The sequence below is a fragment of the Lathyrus oleraceus genome, chromosome 4 (assembly GCF_024323335.1).
Source record: "Lathyrus oleraceus cultivar Zhongwan6 chromosome 4, CAAS_Psat_ZW6_1.0, whole genome shotgun sequence".
Lineage (NCBI taxonomy): Eukaryota > Viridiplantae > Streptophyta > Magnoliopsida > Fabales > Fabaceae > Lathyrus > Lathyrus oleraceus.
The window spans coordinates 61,405,762-61,426,592 of record NC_066582.1 but is presented as its reverse complement, the minus strand read 5'-3'; positions in this window follow the sequence as shown (position 1 = coordinate 61,426,592).

Below are 20,831 nucleotides of genomic sequence, written 5' to 3'. Positions count from 1 at the left end.
GATCATTGTGAAACTGTCAAACTGGACATTTTGACAGTTGATACTGAAGGTTGATACTGAAGTAGAGACTAGTTGGTCTTTTACAGTACTGCAAACTTAGCACAGCACGTTTCCAGGAACATAACAGAATCAGCATATGTTCTGGATGTCGAACTGAATGTTGTGACATTCATTCCCAACAGCAGGTGCTAAAGTGTAGGATGATTGGTTTTTCTGGTTCAGTATTTTTCTCAGGCTATTCTTCAGAGATTCAATAGCTTAGAGAAAAACCAGGAAACCAACTACTAACCTACAATTAATGAACCTAACAAATAGCCTAGTTGTTAGCAATCTAATAAGTGGAAATTAGATTAACGTGTTTAACCTTTAATTCAGGAAATACAAGTAAAAGATATACACATTGGAACAATGTAACAAATGATGTCCACAAACAACAGTAAGACATCATGCTGATAACCGTGGAAGAAAACAACAGAAGTGAGTGCTAGGTTTGATTTCTGTTGAGTCTTTCTTCCTGATGCACAGAACCAGGTGTTCATACATTCTAGGGTGACATAGAATGAGATGTCGTGACATCTGTGAACTTGTGCATATTAGTACAGTGGTTAATAACTATCTTGATGTATTAGTTACAATGTTAGATCAGATGTCATGACGTGGAGTAGAACATCTGAATTCTGACTACACCAGAATTTCAATTGGTATCAGAGCAGGCATCTTGTTCTGCTTCTGGATGAGATCCATGGGTGATACTTTCTGGTATCTTGCAAGGAGTTATGTTAGTACTGATGCTGGAACCTGTGAAAGGTTCTGTAATTTCCCTAAATGGTCCCTTAAAGTAGGTGGATGGACTGTTCATGACAGGAATGGTTTGTACCTGTCTCTGGAGGGTGGCAATTGGCCTGTGTGTGGGACAGCTGTGCCAGTATTGAATCACATTCAAACTTGGTATGGTCTTGGAGGCTGATCTGGTGAAGTGTGTGTTCATAGGTTGAGTTGTATTATGATTTCCGCTGCATAATACCTGGCAAAACTCAAACTCTGATGTTGTTTCCCCTCATGTGGATGAAAGGCTGCTGTATTCAAGATCTCATCATAATCTACTGAAGATGTCAAAGATACTTGAGTCTCCTCAAGTCCACTCATCATGACGTTCTCACTTCAGGATGGTAAGAATCACTTAATCACTGATTCTTTTACTCACTTGAGTATGGTGTATGAAGACCTTGAAGACCTTCAAGGAAGGTTTGTTCCAAGGAGGTGGAACTAATATTCTATGCGATGTTAGAACATGTTGTTCAACAAGTATGCAGCTACTGGTTGAAGAGCAGATGTTTTTAGGTATCAAACAAAGGGATACTTCTGTTTGGAACCTACTCCTGACCTGGAAGAGGAGACATCTGTGTGTGCTAAGTTGACAAGGGTAGGGTCAACTGTGTGTATGCTCAAGAAGGTCACCTTTAGAAGTCTGATCTCTAGAAGTTGAGCTGGTTGAGATGTGACATTGTGCAATCTCCTGCTGTTTGGCATATTCCTGTTAATTGATCAGGGTTGGATAGTTGTTCCCTGAAGTACTATGTTGTGTTGGAAGACAAGTCCCCTGGATGTTAGTAGTCAATAATGGGATAACCTGATTGCTATACCATTTAAGAGGAGTGGAACCATGAATCTTGTTATTCAAACACCACGTTTCAGAAGTGGCAGTTCTTTCGAGGAGTGAGAATATGAAGATTCAGAGGTTAGTTGAGGTAGTATGCTCTAGCAATGCATATTTACCATTGACTGGTGCTGTTTTGTATCACTAGTACTTATGGTCAACTGGAGTCTGATTGGTGTGATTGGAGTATGTATAGGAATAACTCATAGAGTTAGTTGCCACTGGTAGGGATGGTGTATGTCAGGTTGAGACATTTTTATACAATGCATGGTTATTGATGTGGAGTTTCCATGATTGTTAAGTTGAGGGGGAGTTTTGGTTAACCTCCTCAAGTCTGGTCAGCCTAGGGTCTGGTTGGCTGTTGACCTGTGTCACATGGGTTCTGGTAGTTGTGTGACACATTTGTAAGGAATAATTCATCTCTCTCATTCCTAAGGGTGAATTTAATCTGGGAAGACTTTCAAAATTGTCCAGGTGCTTGCAAGCAGAAGATGTTGACACAAGAAGAGTACTTTCAAAGTATTCTTATGGTGGAAGTATCTGAAAGGAAAATTGGGAAAGGATTTAAGATCAATGTCTACTTGTGCCAAGTACAAGTGGTTAATTGATTATCCTTGGAGCTCAAGATAACGGATGTTCTTAAAGATGTTGGAACATCACTTCTTTAAGACCCTCTGCAGAATCACAGGAAGGATAGTACATTGGCTTATGATCTATCTCTTTGGTGGCAGCAAAAGCATATGATCTCTGAAAAGGTTTCCTGGCAAGAAACATGATTCAGCCTTGGTATGTACAAGAAGAAGAAGACATCATAGTCTTGATGGTGGTTACTTTGATCAGTTTATTTCTGATCTAGGTAAGGAAGTGCATTAGCTTATGCACACTGTGGAGTCAAGAACAAGTGGCAGCAGTCTTGACATCATGGAAACAGCCTTGCCTTGGGATGTGGAATCCTTGGTAGAGCTGAAGGGTTAGTTTCTAACTGGTCCTTCTGAAGACTCATACATCAGAGTGTCTGATGTCTTTGGAGAAGAAGCAGGGATTCATCAAGGTGTGAACTTGGATGACTTAACTGCAAACCTGCAGGATGGAGGTTGTTTACTCAAACTTGGTTCCACAATCAAGTCTATGAGAACATTGAACTCTGTTCTGTGAAGGGAGGAAGTTCTTTCAAGTGGCAGAAGAAGGAGCTGAATTCAACAGCTAGATGTCAAAACACAATGTTGTGACATTTGGTTCAACATCAGATTCTTAGTTGGTGAAGTGGCACATCAACTTGAGATAGAAAGGTCTACAGGGTTGTAGATTGGATACTTCAAAAAGCTTGAAGTTCTAGTCTCACTTGGAAGGTCAGAATATCTTTGGGAGAAGTCTGATAAACTTGGGGAGGTCAAAAAGCAACATTTGACCTTTTCATATGAGGATTCATGAAGGAGGTAATCAACCAGTGGCAATTGGTCTACCTCAGAAGTGAGTTCGAAGAATCAAGATAATCAACATATGGCAGCTGATTATTCTTGAGGAAAGTCTGAGACAAATTACTCTTGAGTAGAAAAGTAGTAAGTTGAAGACTAAAGGAGGTGCTTTCTATTCATCCCTTGGAGCTTGTGGTAGGAGTTCTGAGCTATCTATGGAAGATTATCTCTTGTAATGGGATGAAAATGTATATGTCCCAATGAATGTCTGGGTTCTTCTTGATCAACCCGATGACTCAGTGATATCTGAAGACTATCAGATGGTGTGCCTTGTCTTATTGTGAAGGATGTCCCAGCTGATGTTAGAACATCCAGTGAAGTGGTCTTCTGTTCTGGTTAGAAGAGAGATTGACACAGAGTGTGAATGTGTTCAGCTAAGAGGGTTGAACAGAGGGTGTGCTCTTGAAGACATGAAGATGCGTCTTGTGTTTTCCATTCATCAAGTGGTCTGGATTCTCTATGAATCAGGAAGTATGTGAAGGTCCAACTTTGGGATGTTGGATATGCCCATGTGTGATCTCCAATCTTCAAGAGGAGAGTGGGGTGTCCATGACAGGGGGAGTTCTGGCCTTGAAGCTGCAAGTAATCATCAAGCTTGTGGTCTATGTGTACTCAGATAACTAGGTATGGCACCTTGTCAGTTATCAGGATGCTGTGTCAAGGCTGAGTGAGCTGAAGAATCTCTGACTGAATGTCATGACATTGCCCTGGACAATGCTGCTAATTCCTTCTAAAAGTCAGTAGGAATTATGAAGATGATGTGTCAAATTCTGGTAAATCAGAATAAGCCAGATGGCTACAGCTGTGTGGTACAGGGGGAGTAACCATCTGCTGAAGTGTGGGAATTTGACTGTATCAGTGCCAGATGTCAAGTCTCTACTGGAGGTATGACAGGAACCTTGGAAAATGTTGAATACTAGCAGAATGCAGGAAAAAGCCGCGTGAAATGTTAAGACATCGCGTGCAACGTGTCTGACTGCATATATGGAATAGTCTCCGAGCACTAGAACGGCTGTTTTGGAAAAGAAACAGTCAAGAGCTATAAAAGGTATTCAAAGATAATCTGAGATTTTGTTGGTGATTCTCTGACTGTTTCTCAGCAAAAATAAATGCATCTTGACCAAGCATTTATTTCTACCGGAAATTCCTAAGCACGGGCTGGACTATTAAAAGGATGCAATAGCCCTCTTCCTCTCACAAGAAAAACACTCCATTCTCAGAATCATGGGGTATGTTAAGGTTTGGGCAAGCTGCGCCTGGATCTGGTTTTGTGAAGGGTGCCTTTACAAATGTTTAGCTAAAAAGGGGGAGAGAAATATAGTCCTGGGGTTGAGAATGTACCAGAAGCAAGCCAACTGTGGATGTGGCAGCAAACAGAAGTTGGCATCAGGCACAAAATCCACCAACTGGGTTTACCACTTGTGTCTTGTGATCTGAGTTAAGAAGACAGTTGTGCCTTGTGATCTGAGTTACATTGTCTATGTACTCAGCATTACATATTCTTCAGGAAGCTCTCCGGTTGAGGGGAAGGGTTCTGGTACAACTGAGTCTTGTCCCTCTTCTTCCCCATGTACACCAACTTTGGTGTTTGTGGTGGTGGAGCCAATGACAGAGATGAAGAGCATTCCCAAATTGGGATGTTTTGTCCAGTGTATTGTTTATTTGTTTTAGCTAAAATTTGCCAAAGGGGGAGATTGTTAATTCCTTAGGATTGGCATTAATTTTAGAAAACAAATAATGTAATCATCTCTGTTGTTTTAATATGTTGGGTTGAAGAAATTCAACATCTGGACCAACATGTCATGTACGATGTCACGACATCAGGTCTGTGACATCGCACATGTGTAGAAAACTGAATTAATTAATTCAGTATATATTCTGGGATCAGCAAGGATATCTGGTGAATATCCTAACTCCCATGTGGAGGTCTTGAAGACTCAATCAGAAGATATATAGGCTCAAAATATGGAGATATATATGGAGAGATTCTAGGATTGAAGACCTTGTTTGTAGCAGAATTTTTCTGCTGAAGTTGTAACAGCAAAGAACAAGTCTGCTGCGATTTCTGAAGGCCCAAATCCAGTTGGGTGATTAGGTTATAAATAGCTGATTGTAACCTAGTATTTGTAAGGCTCCTAGAATGAAAATTTAGGGGTGTGTGTGAGGTAAACCTCCCAATCTGTGGGAAGGTTACCATGTGTATCTCAGTGGTAAAAGCTGAGAGTATTTGTAACTCAAAGCCTGTAGGCAAGAGTGATTTTGTTCTTGAATGAAGCTGTGAAGCAAGTTCAAGGTGTGGTAACATTACATTGTATTTGTAGTGATAGGAATGGAAACTGGAGGTTTCTATCTAGGAGTTCCTAGGTATAGATTGCATTGGGTAGGGATTAAGTGAAGAGTTGTAAACGGGTGAGTTTAACTCTGAATTAATACTGCTAATAGTGGATCTTCTTCCTGGCTTGGTAGCCCCCAGATGTAGGTCATGTTGGACTGAACTGGGTTAACAATTTCCTGTGTTTGTTTTCCTTCTGCATGTGTATTTATTACTGTCATAACTCAGTTGGTTTCCCAGTCAGGTTATCAAGATGATAACAAACCTGGTATATAACCTTCTGATTGAATGTCAATCAGAATGTTGTAACATTCATCATTGACAGCGTATACTGAATAATAAGCATGTTAGTTTCAGTTCAGTATTTATTTAAGTTTGTTCTTTTCAAGGATAACAGACTTGGCTGGAGGATCATTGTGAAACTGTCAAACTGGACGTTTTGACAGTTGATACTGAAGGTTGATACTGAAGTAGAGACTAGTTGGTCTTTTACAGTACTGCAAACTTAGCACAGCACGTTTCCAGGAACATAACAGAATCAGCATATGTTCTGGATGTCGAACTGAATGTTATGACATTCATTCCCAACAGCAGGTGCTAAAGTGTAGGATGATTGGTTTTTCTGGTTCAGTATTTTTCTCAGGCTATTCTTCAGGGATTCAATAGCTTAGAGAAAAACCAGGAAACCAACTACTAACCTACAATTAATGAACCTAACAAATAGCCTAGTTGTTAGCAATCTAATAAGTGGAAATTAGATTAACGTGTTCAACCTTTAATTCAGGAAATACAAGTAAAAGATATACACACTGGAACAATGTAACAGATGATGTCCACAAACAACAGTAAGACATCATGTTGATAACTGTGGAAGAAAACAACAGAAGTGAGTGCTAGGTTTGATTTCTGTTGAGTCTTTCTTCCTGATGCACAGAACCAGGTGTTCATACATTCTAGGGTGACATAGAATGAGATGTCGTGACATCTGTGAACTTGTGCATATTAGTACAGTGGTTAATAACTATCTTGCTGTATTAGTTACAATGTTAGATCAGATGTCATGACGTGGAGTAGAACATCTGAATTCTGACTACACCAGAATTTCAGTTAAAGACAGGAAGACTTTGAGGAGATTATCTAGTAGTTTCTACTTTAATAGTGATGTGCTTTACAAGAGGAATTTTGACATGGTTCGGCTCAGATGCGTGGATAGACACGAAGCAGGCCTGTTAATGACTGAAGTCCATAAGGGTACATTTGGTACTCATTTCAATGGACATGCTATGGCCAAGAAGATGTTGAGAGCAGGCTACTATTAGCTGACAATGGAGTCTGACTGCTGCAAATATGTGATGAAATGCCACAAGTGTCAGATCTATGCGGATAAGATTCATATTCCCCCGACACTTCTGAATGTTATTTCCTCACCGTGGCCTTTCTCCATGTGGGGAATTGACATGATTGGCATGATTGAACCAAAGGCGTCTAACGGTCACCGTTTTATTCTCGTAGCTATTGATTACTTCACCAAATGGGTTGAAGCGGCATCGTATGCAAATGTGACCAGGCCGGTGGTTGTGAAGTTTATCAAGAATCAACTCATATGCCGCTATGGTGTGCCAGACAAGATCATTACCGATAATGGATCTAACTTGAACAACAAGATGATGAAAGAGTTGTGTAGTGAGTTCAAGATTTCACATCATAATTCTTCTCCCTATAGACCCAAGATGAATGGGGTTGTTGAAGCTGCTAATAAGAACATCAAGAAGATTATCCAAAAGATGGTTGTTACGTACAAAGATTGGCATGAGATGCTGCCATTTGCTTTGCATGGTTATCGTACATCTGTCTGCACTTCAACAGGGGCAACCCCTTTCTCTCTTGTGTATGGCATGGAGGTTGTACTCCATGTAGAGGTTGAGATCCCATCAATGAGAGTCTTGATGGAAGCCAAGTTGACTGAGGCTGAATGGGTCCAGAGTCGTTATGACCAGTTGAATTTAATAGAAGAGAAAAGATTAATTGCCATGTGCCATGGTCAGTTGTATCAGCAAAGGATGAAGAAAGCCTTTGATAAGAAGGTCAAGCCTCGTGTGCTCCGAGAAGGTGACCTCGTTCTCAAGGAAGTTTTCTCTTTCGTACCCGATTCCAGGGGCAAGTGGACTCCAAACTATGAAGGTCCATATGTTGTTAAGAGAGCCTTTTCAGGCGGTGCTTTGTTGCTTACAACTATGGATGGGGAGGATTTCACTCGTCCTATGAATTCAGATGCAGTCAAGAAATACTTCGCCTAAAAATAAAAACAAAATAGCTCGCTAAGTTGAAAACCCGAAAGGGCAGCTTAGGCAAAAATGAGCGTCTCGGTGGATTGAAAACCCGAAAGGGCGGTCCAGGCAAAAGTTAGAGACATAAAAATGATATATATATATATATATATATATATATATATATATATATATATATATATATATATATATATATATATATATATATATATATATATATATATATCCCGCTAGATTGAGTACCTCATCTTAGGGCAATCTAGGCAAAAATTAGGGATTTGGCAAGTAACTGCATCCTGACAAGACTTTGTTCTACAAGTTGTCATCTGTCAAAGATTCTCGCTTAGTCATCGTCAACTGAAGCTTCAAATACATTGGATTCGGAGTTGGTGGAGAAATGGTCATTATGTTCAATGTAGCCCTTTTTCCAATATATATCACCAATTCCAAATTTGTAAAGATCCATGGAGTATCGCCATTTGCGGGCTACGATTCTATTAAATAAATTTGAGCCTTTATCCAATTATTTGCACTCTTATTTGTTTCTGTTTAACAAATGTTTGCATGTTTTAATTGATAAATATCATTGTTTTAAACTAATAAAGTTTTTTGAACTGTTTTAAAACAAAGTGAACATTCACAAAGACTAAAAGGATAAATGGGATGTCTTCAGTGCTCTCCCAAGGATAGTACGATCTCCAAAAGGTAAGACATTTGCTCATATTTCTGGAATTCTGATATCCTCTTCATCAGCTTTCAAATTGTCTCCCCAGCGAGCGCAGAGAAGAGTAATACATTGTCAGCTCCCCAGAGAGTCTGACAATAGCATTTGTGTTTTATCAATTATATGGTTGTCATCTCTTGTGTGGACTAACCTAAAATCCCTTATAGATTGATAAAAGTTGGTATGCTATCTATTCACGAGGAAGTTTGTCTTTCCCCAATATGAGTAGAAGTCCTCAGCAGAGTAGGCATGTATTCCCTGCAGAGCTATTCTTCCAGATAATTGTCTCTTCAAGCAGGAAGTTTACCTAGAGCAGTTGGTGAAGGGCTTGAGTCCCTTTTCATCCCCAGTAGGGTTGTCGGCAGTTTATCCCTAGTATGGTCGCTTACAGTCCATCCCCAGTGGGGTTTCCCAATCCGAGCTTGATAATTTGTATCCCCTCCGTGATTGAAGATCTCTTCCAGTATTGGACGGTGATGAGGAAGACGTGTTATTTCCTTTCCCAACGGAGCAATTGTTCTTTCTCCCCTTAGCGGAGATGTCTCTCCAGCAGTAGAAGGGAGTGTTGATTGATGTGTGTCTATTTGGTGGTTGTTCCCCCACAGAATTTCACACCATTCTTTGATAAGTTCCCTAGTAGTGTTGCTTCTAAGACAGATCTTATTGATATCTCGTCACCTATTCCCGATTTGTTAGAAAATCCTCGGCAATTGGAAGCTGTGACTTTGCCTATTCCCAACGGTGATTGGCGGGCCTTGCCTTTTCTCTTTTGAGATGTTATGTCGGATGTCCATTTGTGGCTCTCGAACCTGTTTGTGTTAGATATGTCTGTTTGTCAGCATTAATCATACATAAACCACGCATATACCTGCATAATCATAGCATTCATATATACATGTTGCATACTTTACCATATATCTTTGTTTGTTATCTCCTACTATTGGTGAAATGTTCTTCCCCAAGCAGATGATTGTGTCTGATCTCTCCATTTAGAGGCAGCCTCATAGGCAGAAAGTGTCTATCTTTCTTTCTTTATTCCCCACTGAGTTATATCCTCGTGGATGATTTTTGTTTCAGTTTCCTCCCCAGTTGTGTATTGGGATGGAATTACTCCCCTGAGTTATATCCTCATCGGGTTGAGTCTTGTTTTATTGTGTCATTCTAGTTTGTTCCTAGATTAACTCCTTTCTTGTTATCCCCTGCAGTTCCCTGTGGTTTAGTTGTTCAATTTCTCAGTAACCAGTAATTGTTCATCCTTTTCCCTAGTGAATCTTTGTGGCTGATCGGTCACCATTTCCATTGAATTCCCGCCGTTAATCCGACATATTTTCATCACTTTGGTAAGATTTATGTTTGTTTTTAGTTGCTTTAGAGTCATTTATCAGGTTTTGTTGGTTTGGTATCACATTGTATTCGATTACACATTTATGTCAAAAAGATCTCGTTTATGCTTCGTTTGTTAGTGTCATTGTTACAGGCCATTGTACAGGTTTAAAAGCAATAATGGTGAAGTTATGGATACTCAGAAAGGCAAAAATTATGAAGAAACAGCAGGTCAACACGGGCACCCGTGTGCCACAACACTGCCCGTGTTGTTGATCAGGCAGAGCAACATGGGAGAAGAAAAACAGAGATCAACACGGGCACCCGTGTGTCACCACACGGCCGTGTTGATTAAAACAGTGCATTAACACGGGCACCCGTGTGGAGGAACATGGCCCGTGTTGTTGCCTCTGTAGCTTATGCTGAAAATAATTATAAGGGAGAGCAACACGGGCACCCGTGTGGTGACACACGGCCGTGTTGATTGGGCGCAACTTGGAAACCCTAACTTTTGCTTTGTGAACCGATTCTGCTCATTAAGGGTAGTTTGGACCTTTTGCTTGGAAGAGATTCATCTGAAGCTATAAGAAGGCTTGGAAGAGAAAGAAGAAGGCACTTTTTGACAGACGAAAGAAAACATTGCATTGGAGAAGATAGCTACTACGAAGGAGTTGAAGACGACGAGATTCAAGGGCATCAACCATTGAAGATCAAAATCTCCTAATTCTTTGTAATGTCTAATCTTTACTTATGAATTCTTTGAGCACTATGAGAGGCTAAACCCCCTTTTGCTAAGGGGGTGGTCCTGATTTGATCGTATGTTATGAATTTGAACAAATGATTTCTTTATTACCATGTTACTTATTTCAATTCAGTTGTGTGATGTTATTATGCTTTTGTATCGGACAAATACAAATTGATCTATGACTTTCAATAACAGGATTGTGATTGTTAGGGTTTTCACACAATTGGGTTTATGAATGCATCATCTAGGACTAGTAACTTTTGTAAATCACCGTAAACCTTGATATCGTTTATGATTAAAACCAATGATTAATTGAATGGACATTTGAGTAAGAATTGGTAGTTTAATAGTTTTTTTCCTCAAGGACTTAAGGAAGAACATTCTGAGGTTAGGTGATTGAATGTTTCATATGTATTAAGGAAATTTTGGCTGAATTCATAACTGGTTAAATCAACCACTCACCCTAGCATATTTTATCTTAATCAATTATTTCTACTATTTTTTGTGTTTACTATTATAAATTCCAAAACAACCAAACCATTATCTTTTTGTTCTGATAGAATCAAATTAGAATAAGTATTTCCTACGCAATCCCTGAGATCGATACTTGGAAATAAAACTCCTTATTACTACATCGGTAAAAATAGTACACTTGCTATTTTTCCGATCATGTTTTTGGCGCCGTTGTCCGGGATTGCCAAACTACATATTTTAATTTCTATTCTATCAAAATTTTGTTGCTCGCCAACCAAAATTTTATCTGTGACAATTTTGTTATTCAAGTTTAATATTTGTCTAACTAGTTTATGCGAGGTAAGACCTCAGCGGATTTTTCTTTTGACGCAGATCTAGAAAGAACTCTTCGCGCTAGACTGAGACAAGCCAAGCGAGAAAATCTGGAATTGGTAGAGAAAGCAGACGAGGAAGTTGTTTCAGTGCATTTAGAGAATTCAGATTCAGACGCGGAAACAATTCCTGAAATCATGGCTGCAAACCCACCACCACCACCACCAGAGAGACTTCTCGATGACTATGGTGGAACCAACACTCCGGGTGGTCGTCTGACAATTGTAAACCAACCGGTTAATGTCGACCAATTTTAGCTGCATCCCAGCATAATTAATCAACTCGAAAGGCGGTCCTTTTCTGGAAGAGTGAATGAAGATGCCAACAAGCATCTCCAAAGGTTTTTAACTATGAGCACAACGCTTAAAATGCCTGGACATAACGAAGAAGCAATAAGGCTTCGTATGTTCCCATTCACTTTAGCAGATGAAGCCGAAGAGTGGTTCTATTCCTTACCTGCTGGTAGTATCACTACATGGGAGGAGATGGAAACAACATTCTTGCATGAATATTTTCCTGCATCAGTGTCACTGAGAAAAAGATACGAGATCCTAAACTTCAAGCAGAAGGAGGGTGAGTCACTAGGAGATGCCTATAAAAGATTCAAGAGAATTCTAGTGGCTTGTCCTACTCACAACATGGATGAAACTGAGCAGATGCAAATGTTTGTTAATGGTCTTCGAATTCAAACGAGGCAAATCCTTGATTCAGCAGCTGGTGGCTCAGTTAACTTTGCAACAACCACCGGTATGAAGAAGATAATTGAAGCAATTGCCTCAAATGAGCATTTGGAGTTGTATGATAGGGTGTCAAGCAAATCTGCAGTAATTGATTTGAAGCTTGAGACAAACAAACAGGTAAAAATTGAAGAAGCAGTTGCTGCAGAGGTGGAGAAAAGGTTTAAGGCACTAAACATAGGTGCTCAGAAAGTGGCTCAAGTACAACAGGCACCAAACGATGTGTGTGGCATTTGTAATGGACCACACAATACTGTTCATTGCTTTGCAACACCGCAGCAGATAGAAGATATCAAGTTTTTAAAGCAAAACAATCCCTACTCCAACACATACAATCTGGGGTGGAAAAATCATCCCAACTTTGCATGGAAAGATCAAAGAGGGAACGTGCAACAACAGGCACAGGGTCAATATCAAAATCAATATCAGCAGCAGCAACAACAGGTACCTAAGAAGGTAGATTGGGAGATTGCAATTGAAAAGATGGCAGCTCAAAATATGCAATTTGAAGAAGAGACTAGAAACAATAAAAAAAACACCACCGCCTCCCTAAAGAATCTAGAAGTCCAGCTGGGGCAGATAGCACAGCAACTGGCAAGTTCTCGAACACCAGGTTCCCTACCAAGTGAAACAGTTCAAAATCCGAGAGGGCAGGAGAATGTTAATATTGTCACGACAACTGAGAAAAAGGCTAATAAAAAGAAAAAAATTATATCACCGAGCAAGCCGACTAAAGAAGAAACTACAAAAGGAACTAAACCGGTGATTAAGCTGCCCTACCCTCAGAGAATGACAAAGAAGGAACCTAGTGAGTCAGACTTGGAGAAATTCATGACAATGTTTAAAAGGATTGAGGGTCATATGGCCTTGTTTGAAGCACTTGAAAGGATGCCCATGTACAAGAAATTCGTGGAAGAGGTAATGGCTGAAAAGAAACCAACCACTGAAGAACAGGTATCCGGGAAGGAACAATATAATGCAAACTCCCTTGAGCAGAAAATTCCTAACAAACAAAAGGATCCAGGAACCGTCACAGTACCATGCACAATCAAAGAAAGAACCTTCAAAAAGGTACTAATAGATTCTCGAGCTAGTGTGGATCTGATGCCATTATCGATCTATCACAGGCTGGGTATTAAAAATATCAGTGATATAAAGACCAATCTGAAGTTTGCGGATCACTCAAGAAAAGATGCATATGGTATAGCTGAAGATGTGCTGGTAACGATAGCGGATTTGACTTTCCCAGTCGATTTTGTAATCCTAGACATACCTGAAGACAATGAGGCACCCGTCATTCTGGGCCGACCTTTCATGAAGACGAGTCGATGCAAGCTCGACATGGATGAGTGCACATTAACCTTGAAAGTTCACAACAAGGAAATAACATTGAATGCTTTTGGAGACCAGGAGGTGGAGGAAGATACAGAATCTCAGTATCAAGTAGGCTTAATCAGGACATTGAATACTATCAAAGTCTCACCACTTCCAGTAGCCACCCTAAACGGAAGGATTCCTAACACCGAAAGGAAAGTTAAGAAGGAATCGTGGCACAAAGGAGTCCACACTGATAAAAGAGACAACGTCCGAGTTGTAGACAAGAGGTGCAACAAGGTTTTGACCCTGAAATATCCCCCATGATAAGGGAAATGAACCGTCGAGCCATGCGACGTTAAACGAAGCGCTTCGTGGGAGGCAACCCACGTGTTCGATTGTTAAATTATTTTGTTTTTTTTCTTTCTTTTCTTTTGTGTATGGGTATGAAACGTTGTTGCATGTAAGGAGAAAGGATGCCATAATCATAATCACTTCTCAGCGAAAGGATGCCAAAACTAAGAAGCTTTGCAAAATTCAAAAATTGAGGAAAACAGGGCATCCACACGGCCACCCGTGTGGTGACACACGGTCGTGTTAATCAAAATAGTGGATTAACACGGGCGCCCTTGTGGTGACACACAACCGTGTTAATTAAAATAGAGGATTAACACGGGCGCCTGTGTGCAGGAACACGGCCGTGTTGTTTGTAACTGACCAATTTTTCAAATTTTGTGATTTTGGGTATTTTCAATGTTGGGCCCCACTTGCTATTATATCTCTTCCCCACCACTCATTCTCACTTTTTCTGATTTTGGAAACCTCTCTCTCCCTCTTCCTCCATTGTTAACCTAGCCTCCATCAAATTAAGCTTCACTTTTCTCATAGCTCCACTCACTTTAACCTCATCTCACCTTCACAAAAATTATTCCTCCCGCCGTCCTCTACACAGTGACGGTTGCAGTTTTCACTAACCTATTCTTTGGATTTTGAGATTTTTTTTCCAGGTACCATTATGCCCCCAAAGCGTGCAAGCAAGGAGAAGGAGGTAGCCACGTCTTCTCGACCAAAGCAATAGGTTAGACGCTCTACAAATCCTCATGGCATTTTGTTTGACCAACCGAATCATCAAGAGAGGTATGTGATTCTAGCTAAACGTAAGCTTATTCCAACCCGATATATGTGTGATGCTACCCTGGATGAGTTAGGTTTGAAAGAAGAGGTGCACCGCATGTTCCACAACATCGGTATGTTGGAATACATGCAATTCGAAGCACCGACCTTCGCTCGGATCACCCTTGAATTCTTGAGTACGGTGGAGTTCAAGATGAGGAGAAGGTGGACAGGTTCGGAGATGGAATTTTATGGGAAAATTACTTTCCGCTTGCTTGATGAAGATCATGAATTATCTGTTGAGGAACTTGGGAGTATTCTGAGATTCCCGGTATCTGGACAGAAATTCTGGTGTAGTCAGAATTTAGATGTTCTACTCCACGTCATGACATCTGATCTAACATTGTAACTAATACAGCAAGATAGTTATTAACCACTGTACTAATATGCACAAGTTCACAGATGTCACGACATCTCATTCTATGTCACCATAGAATGTATGAACACCTGGTTTTGTGCATCAGGAAGAAAGACTCAACAGAAATCAAACCTAGCACTCACTTCTGTTGTTTTCTTCCACAGTTATCAGCATGATGACTTACTGTTGTTTGTGGACATCATCTGTTACATTGTTCCAGTGTGTATATCTTTTACTTGTATTTCCTGAATTAAAGGTTGAACACGTTAATCTAATTTCCACTTATTAGATTGCTAACAACTAGGCTATTTGTTAGGTTCATTAATTGTAGGTTAGTAGTTGGTTTCCTGGTTTTTCTCTAAGCTATTGAATCCCTGAAGAATAGCCTGAGAAAAATACTGAACCAGAAAAACCAATCATCCTACACTTTAGCACCTGCTGTTGGGAATGAATGTCACAACATTCAGTTCGACATCCAGAACATATGCTGATTCTGTTATGTTCCTGGAAACATGCTGTGCTAAGTTTGCAGTACTGTAAAAGACCAACTAGTCTCTACTTCAGTATCAACCTTCAGTATCAACTGTCAAAACGTCCAGTTTGACAGTTTCACAATGATCCTCCAGCCAGGTCCGTTATCCTTAAAAAGAACAGACTTAAATAAATACTGAACTGAAACTAACATGCTTATTATTCAGTATACGCTGTCACTGATGAATGTTACACCATTCTGATTGACATTCAATCAGAAGGTTATATACCAGGTCTGTTATCATCTTGATAACCTGACTGGGAAACCAACTGAGTTATGACAGTAATAAATACACATGCAGAAGGAAAACAAACACAGGAAATTGTTAACCCAGTTCAGTCCAACATGGCCTACATCTGGGGGCTACCAAGCCAGGAAGAAGATCCACTATTAGCAGTATTAATTCAGAGTTAAACTCACCCGTTTACAACTCTTCACTTAATCCCTACCCAATGCAATCTATACCTAGGAACTCCTAGATAGAAACCTCCAGTTTCCATTCCTATCACTACAAATACAATGTAATGTTACCACACCTTGAACTTGCTTCACAGCTTCATTCAAGAACAAAATCACTCTTGCCTACAGGCTTTGAGTTACAAATACTCTCAGCTTTTACCACTGAGATACACATGGTAACCTTCCCACAGATTGGGAGGTTTACCTCACACACACCCCTAAATTTTCATTCTAGGAGCCTTACAAATACTAGGTTACAATCAGCTATTTATAACCTAATCACCCAACTGGATTTGGGCCTTCAGAAATCGCAGCAGACTTGTTCTTTGCTGTTACAACTTCAGCAGAAAAATTCTGCTACAAACAAGGTCTTCAATCCTAGAATCTCTCCATATATATCTCCATATTTTGAGCCTATATATCTTCTGATTGAGTCTTCAAGACCTCCACATGGGAGTTAGGATATTCACCAGATATCCTTGCTGATCCCAGAATATATACTGAATTAATTAATTCAGTTTTCTACACATGTGCGATGTCACATACCTGATGTCGTGACATCGTACATGACATGTTGGTCCAGATGTTGAATTTCTTCAACCCAACATATTAAAACAACAGAGATGATTACATTATTTGTTTTCTAAAATTAATGCCAATCCTAAGGAATTAACATCGACCCGGAACCCCTCCGGACACTTTTTCTGCTATTGATTTCTGGCAAGCTATTACAGGTAAAATTGGATATAACCCTAGCTCGGGAAAAGCTTCTGGAATTCATAACCCGTGCTTCAGGTATGCACAAAAAGGGTTAGCATACACCTTGTTCAGACGAGGTGATAGTACAGGGGTTGCTGCAAAGAGAGAGTTATTTTTTCTGTATTGCATGGCCCACAATGAGCGAATCAATGCAGCGGCTTTCGCCGCCAATCATCTGAAACAGGTTGGCCATGCAACTACTGGGGATATTTCTGTAGGTGGTATGATCACGCAGATTGCGGGCCACTTCGGGTATGATCAACTCTTGATGGAAGAGACTGCAGTAATGGGCAAGACTAAGATTCATATGCACACGCTAGTCAATCAACAAATGATTGCCATCAGGCCGACTCATTACGCTCTGATGATTCACAATGTGGAAGTTCTCACACTACCTGCACCTGGGTCCATTAGCATTGCCAATGCTGCTAACTGGTTGTACACAGGTTCAGCCCAAGCTGTAGGGGAAGATGTGCAGTTTGACCATGACCTTTCAGGTGAGGACATGGAAGAAGATGAGAGGCCAACTACCCACGGTATGCCACCCCCACATGATTCGAGCCTACATGGTGAAGGCTCCTCTTTTATGTCCCAGGACCAGTGGGGTTGGATCCAGACGGAGATGGGAACTCTCCGCACCGAGTAAACCAGACAAAGTGCGGAATTAGATAGACAGAGTGTGGAACTGTTCCGGCAAGGGACAATCATGGATGACATGCAGGCCATGATGCAACGTCTGATGTTGCATTTCCCGCACGATCCTCCGCCTCCTCCTCAACAGTGATCACTGTAAGTCCCCTTCGTGTTTGAATTTAAACATTGAGGTCAATGTTTAGTTCAAGTGTGGGGGGGGGGGGGGTTCTCCTTTCATGTTTTTATTTTCTTTCAATTTGTTTTGTTTTGTTTTTGTTATGTTATCATTATATTAGTATGTTTGTTGGTTTTGTTTGTTTTCTGTTCTTTTGGACCTACTGTGTGTACAGAGTGATGAGAAATGGTTGGACGAGCCCGAGATCAATGATAGTGGATGAATGACACCCCTCAAACTTAGGCTGATAAGGCACCCCGGAAGTTGATGCAACCTTGAGAAAAGAAGTCAGACACAATTTGGGGACACCGAACCAAGAGAGCGGTATGGAAAGACCAAGTCAGAAAAGAACCACATAACACGAGGAGACTTCAGAGCTTGCAAGCTAACCAACATGGTGAGATCACAAAAAGCCAAACACGAAATATCAACATGAGAGTTCAACCAGGTATGACTTTATCACTCTGATTTTGCGTATGTCCTGTTGACACGTCACAGCATGACAAAACACACTGAGGCAAGTTGTTTGTTTAGCCAGGGCCTTTCTAACCATCCCTATCTGTATGTTCCCTTCGTAAACCCTGTTGAGCCTTAGCCATTTTATTCATCGTAAACCCCATGTTAACTTTTAAGCATTATTCATCATAAACCCCCTGTGAAGTTTTAATCATTCATTTTTTTCATAACTCGGTATGATTGTGTGAATTGCAAAATGTGCAAGAAAACTAAGTTTGGGGTGGAAATCTTGAAAGAGAAGAAAGTGCATAATAAGAGATCATACAAAAAGAAAAATAGTATGTATTTTCTTTAAAAGAAAAAAAAAAGAGAAAAAAAATGAAAAGAAAAACAAAAGAGAAAAATGCACTTGCTGAGACTTAAGACTCTAACACATATAAAATGCTCAGAAAATTTGAGTAGAAAAAGAATCAAAAGAGTGAAATTAACCCCCAAAGTATACGTGATGCACCAGAAAAAGAGAAAGAAAAATCACACAACATGACTACCGAGTTCAAAACCCTTTGTTATCCATTTTTTTTGTTTATCCCACCGTACCCAAGCCCCGTTACAGCCTAAAAAGACCTCGAAAAGTGTGTGGAATCTATTGTGGTAGTGACATTAGAATGTATTCAAAGTTAAGAGTTTGGTATTGCATACTGTGCTGTGAGTGTACACACCTAACCCTGAGAGATATTGTGAGTGTGTGAAAAGCTTGCAGGTGAAGAGGTTTCTGATGTGGAAATATGGTAAACTACCTGAATCGGAGAGACCTGAAACTCGATTAGAAAGGAAGAACACAAATGGTGAAAGACTAGGTTGCATTGTGGAAAATGAATTCGGGGGTGACCTTTGTTTGGACTCAATACATCACTTGAGGACAAGCAATGAGACAAGTTTGGGGTTGTGATCGGTCACAATTTCCATTGAATTCCCACCGTTAATCCGACATATTTTCATCACTTTGGTAAGATTTATGTTTGTTTTTAGTTGCTTTGGAGTCATTTATCATGTTTTGTTGGTTTGGTATTGCATTGCATTCGATTACACGTTTATGTCAAAAAGATCTCGTTTATGCTTCGTTTGGTAGTGTCATTGTTACAGGCCATTGCACAGGTTTAAAAGCAATAATGGTGAAGTTATGGATACTCAGAAAGGCAAAAATATGAAGAAACAACAGGTTAACACGGGCACCCGTGTGCCACAACACTGCCCGTGTTGTTGATCAGGCAGAGCAACATGGGAGAAGAAAAACAGAGATCAACACGGGCACCCGTGTGTCACCACACGGCCGTGTTGATTAAAACAGTGCATTAACACGGGCACCTGTGTGGAGGAACACGGCCCGTGTTGCTGCCTCTATAGCTTATGCTGAAAATAATTATAAGGGAGAGCAACACGGGCACCCGTGTGGTGACACACGGCCGTGTTGATTAGGCGCAGCTTGGAAACCCTAACTTTTGCTTTGTGAACCGATTCTGCTCATTAAGGGTAGTTTGGACCTTTTGCTTGGAAGAGATTCATCTGAAGCTATAAGAAGGCTTGGAAGAGAAAGAAGAAGGCACTTTTTGACAGACGAAAGAAAACATTGCATTGGAGAAGATAGCTACTACGAAGGAGTTGAGGACGGCGAGATTCAAGGGCATCAACCATTGAAGATCAAAATCTCCTAATTCTTTGTAATGTATAATCTTTACATTATGAATTATTTGAGCACTATGAGAGGCTAAACCCCCTTTTGCTAGGGGGGTGGTCCTGATTTGATCGTATGTTATGAATTTGAACAAATGATTTCTTTATTACCATGTTACTTATTTCAATTCAGTTGTGTGATGTTATTATGCTTTTGTATCGGACAAATACAAATTGATCTATGACTTTCAATAACAGGATTGTGATTGTTAGGGTTTTCACACAATTGGGTTTATGAATGCATCATCTAGGACTAGTAACTTTTGTAAATCACCGTAAACCTTGATATCGTTTATGATTAAAACCAATGATTAATTGAATGGACATTTGAGTAAGAATTGGTAGTTTAATAGTTTTTTTCCTCAAGGACTTAAGGAAGAACATTCTGAGGTTAGGTGATTGAATGTTTCATATGTATTAAGGAAATCTTGGCTGAATTCATAACTGGTTAAATCAACCACTCACCCTAGCATATTTTAAATTAATCAATTATTTCTACTATTTTTTGTGTTTACTATTATAAATTCCAAAACAACCAAACCATTATCTTTTTGTTCTGATAGAATCAAATTAGAATAAGTATTTCCTACGCAATCCCTGAGATCGATACTTGGAAATAAAACTCCTTATTACTACATCGGTAAAAATAGTACACTTGCTATTTTTCCGATCAGTGGCCTTCTACCCAGTAACCGGTAGTTGTCAGTCCTATTTCAGCGGTTTTCTACCCAATAACCGGTAAATATAATCCCCTCTTTGTTGGTTATCTTTATCCAATATTCGGTATTGACATTCCTTCGTTTTTGAGTATACCACCCAGTAACCGGTGATATCTCTCCTGGATAATTTCTCTTATCAAGCAATTCATCCCCCGCCGAGTCATCTTTCATTTACCCTTGTTTGGTAATGGTTGTTTCTCCTTCTGACTGGTCATCCTTTTATACCCAGTAAACGGTATCCCGATGTCCTTTCTTTTTGGTCGATTTATCCTTTATTAACCCAGTAGCCAGTTGTGAATAGTCTTCCATGCGAGTATGTTATCTACGTTATGACGGTAATAGATAATATATCTCATGCGCTCTTCAGTTGAAGTCTTTTCTTCCCCAGTCGAGTA